Below are 12,020 nucleotides of genomic sequence, written 5' to 3'. Positions count from 1 at the left end.
TTTTATAATTTGTAAAATTCTTCGCAAGAATTCAATTAATTTTATAAATATAGTAAAATTCTTTGCAGGAATTCAATTATTTTCAAAACAATTTTAATTGAATTCCTCGGATGAATTCAAATATTTAAAAATTTTTCCATAAATTTCAATTATTTCCTAAAATTTTAATAAATTCTTTAAAATAATTCAACTATTTTTATAAATATACTAAAATTCTTTGTAGGAATTAAATTATATTTAATTAAATTTGAAGTTTCGTAAAATTAAAATCATGTAATGAAATTACACGAAAGAAGTTAATGATTTTCAAAAATTTTCCATAAATTTCATTTTCAACAAGAATTTAAAATTCTCCAAAAATAATTCAAATATTCTAAAGATATTTTTAAAAAATTCTATATAATAATTAAATTACTTTCAAATTTTTAATGCAATTTTTAAATATATTCGTCAAAAAAATTGAAAGAATTCAATTATTTTCAAAAAATAATAATAAATTTCTTGTGATGAATTCAATTATTTGAATAAATTCTTCGAAACATTTCAATTATTTTTATAAATAGTAAAATTCTTCGCAATAATTTAATTATTTTTACAAATAGTAAAATCTTTTGCAGAAATTCAATTCTTTTCAAAAGAATTTTAATAGTATTCCTCGAAAGAATTTAAAATTTTTAAATTTTAAAATAAAATTAAAATAAAAAAAAAATAAAATTAAAATAAAAAAAAATAAAATTCATTTATTTAAAAAAATTTTAATAAATTCTTCGAAATAATTCAATTATTTTTATAAATAGTAGTAAAATTTTAATTGAATTCCTCGGATGAATTCAAATATTTTTAAATAGTTACATAAATTTCAATTATTTCCTAAAATTTTAATAAATTTTTCGAAATAATTCAACTATTTTTATAAATATAGTAAAATTCTTTGCAATAATTCAATTATTTTCAATTCAATTTTAATAAAATTCATCTTCATAAAATTCAATTGCTTTTAAAATTTTCAATTAAAATTATTAAAGAAACTCCATTAGTTTAGAAAAAATTCAAAGAAATTCTTCAAAAGAATTTAATTAGGATTTTAAAAAATTTTAATAAAATTCTTCTCGAGAATTTAGTTATTTTCCTAAATAATAAAATTCTTTGAAGAAATTCTATTATTATTAAATTTTTTGATAAAATTCTTTGCAATAATTCAATGATTTTCAATACATTAATTTTAAAATTGAAAATATTTGAAATGAAAAATCATTAAAATGTTAAGAAACAAAAAATCAAACAACAACTAATTTCAAACGGCGAACAGCGAGATTACCGGACCATGTGCCTTATTATTATTTATAATTAATTAATTACTAATTAATTAGTTAATTATTAGTTATATTATTGTTTTTTTTTATTTTATTTATTTTTTGTTTTTTCTTTGGTTTTTTTTTTTTGTTTCTTTACACTTTATTATTTTTATTTTTTACCTTTTCTATTTCTATTACATTACTGACTTAAGTCAATACGGAAAAAAATGTTTGTTTTTTATTTTGTTTTAACTTTTTACTTCTATTGCATTACTGACCAAAGTCAACACGTGTCGGAAAAAAATTTTGTTTCGTTTTTTTGTATGGGTTTTCTTATTTTTTTGTTTTCTTACATTTATTTATTTATTTATTCCATTTTTTAACTCATTTATTTTAGTACATTATTCTAGCCTAGGTCAACACCTGTCGAAATGTTTATAAAATTAAAAAAGAAATTAAAATTGAACAAAAAAAAATATAAATTCCCGAGGTCAGAAAACTATATATAGTATATATTTTAAAGAAATGCAATACACCGTTAAAAAAAAGTATATATTGTCACGAGTTGTAACAGAACATTTTACAATCCCTGACGTCAATTGTCAGAAGATAACGGACGCAGAGAAGTGCAACGAAATCAATTATCTGTCATCTTCAATCAGAGACCTGCGGAATATATGATTCACGTCTCGAAGACTCATATAATGTCGGCAGGGAAGATTCCTTATTGCCAGAGACTTTGAGTTTTTTCTTTATTTTTTTTTTTTTTTAATTTTTTTTCAGGGACGTATATTTGAAATCATATATATATGAACATTAAGACTAAACTTTTCTTGACGTCAATGGCATATAAAACTCGATAATTCTTTCGTTTGAATTATTGCACAATTTTTTTTTATTTTTTTTTCTTGTGAATATATATATTACCTAGTATATCCTGAAAATTGTGTACAATTTATTTTTCCGGCGAAAATGTTGAGTGTGCAGTAATATAATTTTTTTATAATAATACACTGGGAAAAAAATTTATTTGATTGAAACAACCGATTACTTGACTATTATATCAAATATAATAGTCCAAATAATTTACTTGAATCAATTTTTATTTAAATCAAATTGTATTTGAAATAATTTCCATTTGAACCAATAATTTCAGTATTTTAAGCAAATACTATTTAATTGGCTCAAATAATTTTTTTTCAGTTTAATCATAATAATAATTTATAATAATAATCAATTATTAATTAATAGTAATAATAAAGTACATGTTCCGGTAATCTGTTCGCAGTTTAAAGTTAGTTGTTGTTTGCTTTTTTGTTTCTTAACTTTTTTATAATTTTTCTTTTCAAATATTTTCAATTTTAAAATTAATGTATTGAAAATCATTGAATTGTTGCAAAGAATTTTATATAAAAAAAATGATAATAATAGACTTCCTTCAAAAAATTTTATTATTTAGGAAAATAACTGAATTCTCGCGAAGAATTTTATTAAAATTTTTAAAAATCCTAATTAAATTCTTTTGAAGAATTTCTTCAAATTTTTTTTAAACTAATGGAGTTTCTTTAATAATTTTAATTGGAAATTTTGAAAGCAATTGAATTTTATAAAGAAGAATTTTATTAAAATTGAATTGAATACAATTGAATTCTTGAGAAGAATTTTATTATATTTATAAAAATAGTTGAATTGTTTTGAAAAATTTATTAAAATTTTGGGAAATAATTGAAATTTATGGAAATATTTAAAAATATTTGAATTGTTTTGAGGAATTCAATTAAAATTGTTTTGAAAATAATTGAATTTTTGTAAAGATTTTACTATTTATAAAAATAATTGAATTATTACGATGAATTTTACTATTTATAAAAATAATTGAAATGTTATATTAACATTATAATAATAATGTTATAATAACATTTTTCTCGAGAATTCAATTATTTAAAAAAATTTTCCTAAAATGATTTATAAATTTGAAAAATTATAATAAAATTGGTTGTAGAATAAAATTATTTTCGTAAAATATAATATTCTACTTAGAAATACAATTATTGTCAAAAATCTTTGTAAGAATCTTCGAAAGAATTCAATTATTTTCGTAAAAAATAAAATTCTTCAAAGCAATTCAATTATATTTAAGAAATTTTAATCCAATTCTTCCCAAGAATTCAATTCTTTTAAAAATTAAACATTTTCACAGAAATTCAATTTATTTAAAAAAGAATTTTTTTAATTTTTTGTCATATTTCAATTATTTTCAAAAAGTTTTAAAAAATTCTGAAAAATTCAATTATTTAAAAAAATTTGAATAAAATTCTTCATAAAAAATTAATTATTTTCATGAATAATAATATTTTTCTCCGAAATTCAAATTTTAAGAAATAATTAAATTGTTATGAAGAATTTTATAGAAATATTTGAAAATAATGAAATTTTTTCGAGAAATTCAGTTAAAGTTGTTTCTAAAATAATTGAATTTCTTTAAAGAATTTTATTAAAATTAAGTATATTCAAAATAATTGAATTCATCACAAGAATTTTATTATTTTTTGAAAATAATTGAATTCTTTCAATTTTTTTGACGAATATATTTAAAAATTGCATTGAAAGTAATTTAATTTTTATATAGAATTTTTTAAAAATATTTTGAGAATAATTGAATTATTTTTAGAGAATTTTAAACTCTTGTTGAAATTGAATTTTATGGAAATTTTTGAAAATAATTAAATTCTTTCGTGTAATTTTATTTAAATTTCATTAAAAATTATTTAATTCCTGCAAAGAATTTTTGTATTTATAAAAATAGTTGAATTGTTTCCAAGAATTATTTTAAAATTTTAGGAAATAATTGAAATTTATGGAAATATTTTAAAATATTTGAATTCATCCGAGGAATTTAATTAAAATTGTTTTGAAAATAATTGAATTCTTGCAAAGAATTTTACTATTTATAGAATTAATTGAATTCTTGCGAAAAATTTTACTCTTTATGAAAATAATTGAATTTTTTTGAATGATTTTTTAAAATTTTAGAAAAAAATTGATTTTTTTTTAAATTGAATGTTTTTGAGGAATGCAATTAAATTTAATTAATTAATTTAATTTTTTAATTAATTTAATTAATTTTTCTTTTGAAAATAATTAAATTTTTGTATAGATTTTACTATTGAGAAAAATAATTGAATTGTTTAGAAGGATTTATAAAAATTTTAGAAAATAATTGAATTCTTTCGCGATATTTTATTAAAATTTTTGAAAATATTAACAGTAATATAATTATAAATTATAATATTATATTAATTTTGCCTATATATATATATAAAAATTGAATGTAAGTTCAGATGTATTGTAAATGTGCGTGATGTATTTAGCATGCAATTATATATCGACGAGGTAATTAGTGTGTGCAGAGGAATGAGGGAGAGGAAAATGCAGACAAAGAGGAATGACGAACATTGACGTCAATAATTCGCTAAGGCTTTAAACTATAAAGACGATCAAAAACGATTGCACACATTCTTCATGTGCGACTGTGTATATACAGAAAATGAAGAAAAAAAAATTAACTTCAAAATTCGTCACTATATTGATATGATATTATATTAAGAACAAAGAAACTACGTTTATTTCTTTGAAAATTTTGAAAGTAATTTTACTTTAGTTAAAGTTTTATTTATTTATTTATTTTCTAATTTTAAGGGCAATAGCCGTTCCAGGGGAATAAGAAGCCTGAAAAATGACCAACTCTCCTCCCTATTTACTATGCACACGACTATTAACGACCGCAGATTCAATTTACACTTTAAAGAGTAAAATGAACGGTAATTATGTTAAATTTATCATGATTTATAAAATGAGGGAGAATTTGTAATATTATTCAATTTTTAAATTAATATTTTCCTTTTATAAGAAATATTTTTGTTTCAATTTTTGCGGTAATGTATTTTTATTTTTTTTTTTAATTATTTTTTTATTAATTAACAATTATTAGGTATTTTTCTATTTTTTTTTGTCTATTTCTACTTCCTATTTTTTATAATGAAGCATTCCTATTATTATTAAAAATATTTATTTATTATTAAGCATAAAATATTATTTTAATTTTATTTATTTGATTTACTATTTTGATTATTTTGATTTATAATTATTTAAATATAACAAAATTTTAAAAATTTGTACTTTATTGTCTAATTTCTGAAAAATTGTAATTCAAAAGTATAAATTTAATTTGTATGCCTATAAACATTTTGTAGGTTTTTTTAATCATTTAATTAAATATAAAATAAATAAATAATTTTTTTTATATTTTCATTTTAGTTTACTGTAAGTCCATTTATCCTTTAAATAAACAAGTATTGAATTAAAAGAAAATAGAAAGTAAATAAAATAAATAATAAAATTTTTGTTTTGTTTTAAATTTTTTTTTTGTTACGTTTTTCTTTTTATTTTGTAGAAAAGCGAGAAAAAAGTGATTTAATTAAAGGAAATCGCTACGTGTATAGTGTTAATAATTACTAGTTATCTGGAAAATTATTATTTTACATCTATAATAACGTGTCCTAAAGTTTAAACAAAAGAACAATACAATTTTTTTGATAACTATGTTTAAAAAAACTAGTTTTCCCAAAAGATAAGATAAAACACAAGTATTTACCTCCAATTGGTAAAATAACTATTTTCATATGACTAAGAAACACCTTGACAATTACGAAGATAAAAAAAAATTTTGTTTCATGTTAAAAATATTTTGTAAACCATTTTTTTTCCAAATCTAATCTGTATACTAATTTTATAACAAAAATTATCATTTTTAATGGTAATAATAGTAATAATAGTAATAATAATAATAGTAATAATAATAATAACTAAAAAGAATAGTAATAATATTAATTAAAAAATAATAATAAAAATCTAATAAAATAAATATTATACATTGGAAAAAAATTCATTTGATTCAAAGAAACAATTATTAAGTAATAAAAAAATTCATTTGATTCAAGAAAAACAATTATTAAGTAATAATATTAATTAAAAATTAATAAGAAAAATAACAATAAAAATCTAATAAAATAAATATTATTCACTGAAAAAAATTCATTTGATTCAAACAATCATTTATTTGTCTATCAAATAAATATTTACTTAAACCAAAATAATTTTTATTTGATTCAACTAAATAGTATGTATATTTGCTTCAAATACTGAAATTATTGATTAGAATATATACAATTTATTTGATTTAAATAAAAATTATTTGATTCAAGTAAATATTTATTTGAGATTAGAAAAGTAATCGGTTATTTGAATTAAATACATTTTTTTCCATTGACAATAAAAAAAAATTAATAATAATAATAATAGTAATAATAATAATAATAATAATAATAATAATAATAATAATAATAATAATAATAATAATAATATTCTTCTTTAAAAATTATTATTATTTTTTTAATAAGAAAACAAAAATAATTTTTGTGAAAAATATTATTTTATAATTATTTATTATTTATTCAGTTCTAAAAAACGATAATAATATCAAGTTGATAAAATTTATTTGATTTTTGAACTTTTAAAAAATTATTAAAGAACTTTCCTCGTCATAAATAAAAGGGAAAAAATCATGCGTTTACAGCGCTTTAAGTTTTTGCAGTAGATACAGGAGTGTCCAGTCAGACAGAGCGCAAGGAGAGCAAGTTCGTATCGTAAGCCAGCTCTGTATATTTCATTTACATTTAAACATTTTACTAAAAAAAAAATAGGGAAATTCAACTTTTTTGTGCCATTTTATAAAATTACTAATAAATATTTATTATTTTAATCGTATATATAACGAGTTATCATTTTTTTAAAACTAAATAAACAATATTTAAAAATAACTAAAAAATATTTTTAAACAGAGAATTACTAGTTTAAAAAAAATAAATAAAAGTAAAAAAAGTGAAAAACAAAATTATATGGAAATATAGAGAGAAAAATCAGTTTTTCCCTTTTATAAAAGAATTACCTTTTTTTGTCAAGGTAAAAACGTAAAAAGTTTCTTTTCTATAATAATTAAATAACACAAAGGCTAATTATTATGGACATCAATACTTTTAACTCCCGAGTAATTTACCTCGCTTTATTGTTTGAAAACTTTATTATGTATATATAACTATATAATTTGAGTGGAACGGAAAAAAGGAGGAAATTTCAACACTTATTGCAATAAGAGATAAATTTTTTATGTAAAAAAAATTTTGTTAAATAATAGCGTTAATTGTATAGTAATTACTAATTAGTATAGACAACAATAAAAATGTTATGCACTATTATGTGCTATGTATTATGTAGATATATTCTCTTATATTTCTATATAATACAGTGACAAAAAAAATTATTATTAATATTATTATTATTATTATTATTATTATTATTATTATTATTATTATTATTATTATTATTATTATTATTATTATTATTATTATTATTATTATTATTAGCCTTATATTATTTATTACATTATTATTATAATGAATATTAGAATTCATTTAAATTTGTCTAAATTAGAACTGCAATTAACTCTTTTGAGCGTTCTGACAAGAGGAAAGATACAAAAAAAATTAAGTAGTACAACTCAATGGTAGTAAAGTAGTACAACCTTCATAAATGAAATTCAGTAATTTCCAGGATAACTATATATTTATATTTTTTTTCTTTTTGCAAATATTATTTTATCTACTATTTTAACTATTAGTAGAAAATAAGTAAATAACTTATTTGAGTAGAAAATAACTAATTATTAGTAGAAAATAACTAAATATTAGTAAATAAATATCTGATGTTTAGTAGAAAATATCTAAATAGAAGTAAATAAATAACTAATTTTAATAGAATATAACTAATCATGATGAGTAAAAATAAATAAATATTCATAAATAAATAACTGATTATTTGTAAAAAAAAATAACTAATTATATTAGTCGAAACTAACTAAGTTCTAGGAAAAAAAAATTAAATCTATGTAAATAAATAAGAAAATATTAGAAAATAAGTTACTAAAATAGTAAATAAAAATGACAATCAGTTGAAAAATAAATATTTTATAACTGATATCATCAAATATTGGTTTTACTACAAAAATATTAAAAAAATAAAACAATATTTTTTAGTTTTTACCAGATCTTCAAATATTAGTTTTATTAATAATTATTAATAATTATTTAATTTTTTATAAAAATTAAAAAAAAGTAATATTAATAAAGTTTTAAACGTTCAAGAGATCGAAATATTTTCATAAATAACTGATTCCAATATAAAATAAAAAAATGCAAATTTCACATATTTTAGAAACTTAATTTATTTTCTTGATGGTAACTCAAAATTATTGTAATAAAAATTTAATTTGAAGAGGAAATAATAAAATTTGGTTCATTTGAACGTTATTCAGAATTTCACTTTCTATATTTTAATTTTTAATTCAAAGTTTTTCTTCTGCAGATACCAAATTGAGAGAAAAAACACTTTGCAACACTTTTGATTCATTCTTTTTCTCAATTTGATATCCCTTAGAAAAATTATATTTGTAAAAATGTTCAGTAATTTCAGTTAGTTACTGACTTCTTGATGTTGAATTAGTAAATATTAGTAAATAAATGGTAATTTTTAATTATTTATTAGTAAATTTTCTTTTTAGACTTTTTTCTTTTGAATTAGTCAATATCACTAATAAATAGTGTCTTCTACTAATTTATTAGTTAAATTCTTTTACTCTCTTAATTTGAATCAGTTAAAAATCATGGTTTTACTTTTAACTAACAAAAAAAAATTGTTTAATATAAGTAAATATTTAATTGATAAAAGTCAAGTAATCAGTTATTTGAATCAAATAAATTTTTTTTCACTGTAAAATTTACTAATTCACAAGCAAAAAGTTAGTCCCTACTTAAAATTAGTAAACATGTTTATTAGTAAAAAGAGGGTTTATATTTACTCGGCCCATAATGATCAAATAAATAAAAAATATCTTTTCAGCTAAAAAAATAACAATAACAATAAAAATCTAATAAAATAATCATTATACACTGATAAAAAATTAATTTGATTCAAATAACCAATTACTTGTCTACTCTCAAAAAAATATTTATCAAATAATTTTAAATTGAATCAATTAAATTTTATTTCCTTCAAATACTGAAATAATTTATTTAAATACAAGTTATTTGATTCAAATAAAAATTATTTGATAAAAGCAAACATTATTTGATTCAAATAAAATTTATTTGATAAAAACAAAAATTACTTGATTCAAATAATAATTATTTGATAAATAAAAATTATTTGATTCAAATAATAATTATTTGATAAAAACAAAAATTATTTGATTTAAATGAAAATTATTTGATTTAAGTAAATATTTAATTGATAAAAGTCAAGTAATCGGTTATTTGAATCAAATAAATTTTTTTTACCAGTGAACTAATAAATTAGTGGAAATCCTATTTATTAGCAATATTTAATAATTCAAAACCAACAATTCAGTCACTCATTCAAATTAGTACAAATTAAAAATAATTCAAATTTAGAGAGTATACTGAAGAAAAAATTTATTTGATTCAAATAACCGATTAATTGACTATTATCAATTAAATATTTACTTGAATCAAATAATATTTATTGGAGTCAATTAAATGGTTTAGTTTATATTTGCTTCAAATACTGAAATTATTGGTTCAAATACCATTTTATTGACTCCAATAAATATTATGCGTTTCTAGTAAATATTTAATTGATAATAGTCAATTAATCGGTTATTTGAATCAATAAAATTTTTTTTTGTGTTTCTCTGTTTTTGATTTGGTAAAAATCATAGTTTTAAATGAACAATCAGTGACTGACATTTTGTTAGTTATTTTTACCTAACAATCAGTTATTTTTAACTTTTATTTGATCAGTAGAAATATTATTATTTAAATTGACTGAATTTTTGCTTCTAAATCAGTTATTTTTACCTGATTAAAATTTAGAAAGTACTTTTTAAATTTGAATTAGTCTAAATGTTTACACTCTAAATCTGAATCAGTGAAAATTTCACTGATTTAAATTCAGTAGCCCAGTTTTCTTTTAATTCATCAGTGGAATTTCACTGAGCATCAGTAAAAACCACTGATTGTCAGTGAAATTCCACTGAATCATAAAAAAAACTGAGCCATTGAATTGAAATCAGTGAAATTTTCACTGATTCAGATTTAGAGTGTAATAATTTGAATTAGTGACTGACTTTTTGATTATGAATTTGTAAATTTTACTATACACTGACAAAAAAATTTAATTGATTCTATTAACCGATTAATTGACTATTATCCATTAAATATTTAATTGAATCAAATAATATTTATTGGAGTCAATTAAATGGTATTTGATTCAAATAGGGTCAATTGGGGTAAATGTAAACGGAATATGTATCTTTCACTAAAAACCTTAGTTTTTTTTTGTTAAAAGGTAAAACGGACGAATTTCTTTTGCATGAACTTGTTGCTAGTGTTCCCTAGAAAAATTTTATGAGGTACAAAAAAATATTGATGCACCTGAATCGCCTAAAACTGACTGTTTACATTTACCCCGAGATTTTGAAATTTTCCTAAAATTCGGGGTAAATGTAAACACCACTGTAGTTAAGCGAGGTTTACGATACAAGTTATTTCAAGTATACTACTGTTTTAAGGGATGGAAAAACTGAAAAAAAATTTTTCGTAGATGTATAGTAAACCAACCAGTTGACTGATAATGTATCATATAAATAAACAATCAACCATTACAAAATTAGTAATGTAAAAACTTGAATAACTTGAAGAAATTTTAATAGATTTTCATTCAACTTGGTAAAAAGAAGTTTTCAAGGTTGCTGAATAAGAATCTAAAATCGAATTTTTAAATTTCAAAATGGTGGATCCAATATGGCGGATGAACCTAAAAATAATATTTTTAAAAATTGATCAAATTTGCTTGAATCTGTCTACTCGGGGGTTTTTGAGGTCGCTGTATACGAATTTGAAGTCAAATTTTTAATTTTGAAAGTGGCGGATGAATCTAAGAATATTTTTAAAAATTGATCAAATTTCCAAAAAAAAAATATTTTTTTTTTCTTATCAAATTTTTTTTTTTTCAAAGAGGACCTAATTTCTTTTTCTATGTAATTTTACATTGCCAAATAAATAAAATTGTGAAATAGAAGCAAATTTATTCAATTATTTTCTTTTAAAATGTAGTTCAAGTTCTGTTTACATTTACCCCGAGTTTTCGAATTCTCGGGGTAAATGTAAACACTTAATTATTTATTAACTAAATTGACGAAAATCAGAAATCAAAGTCAATTTTTGTTAGGGGCATTAATAAGGAAGAATTACATATTTTTGTTTGATTTTTAAATTTATTTTTATGCAAATGCGAGACAAAATACTGAAACAGTAAAATTTTGATTTTCAATCTTTTTTGCATTAAAAAATAACTTACACTATGGCATTGCCAATTGTCAAAATAAAATATTGGCAATACTCAGAACATCGTGTAGGTGAGCTGAGGTAAAAATATTGACGTCGTACTTATTTTTAAATTTGTAAATTTAGCTGAAACATCTACTGTTTACATTTACCCCTTGTTTACATTTACCCCAAATGACCCTACTGAAATTATTGGTTCAAATACCATTTAATTGACTCCAATAAATATTATTTCATTCAAGTAAAT

This window comes from Leptopilina heterotoma, unplaced genomic scaffold, assembly GCF_015476425.1.
Source record: "Leptopilina heterotoma isolate Lh14 unplaced genomic scaffold, ASM1547642v1 Lhet_68, whole genome shotgun sequence".
Taxonomy (NCBI): domain Eukaryota; kingdom Metazoa; phylum Arthropoda; class Insecta; order Hymenoptera; family Figitidae; genus Leptopilina; species Leptopilina heterotoma.
Note: the sequence above shows the minus strand (reverse complement) of the source record.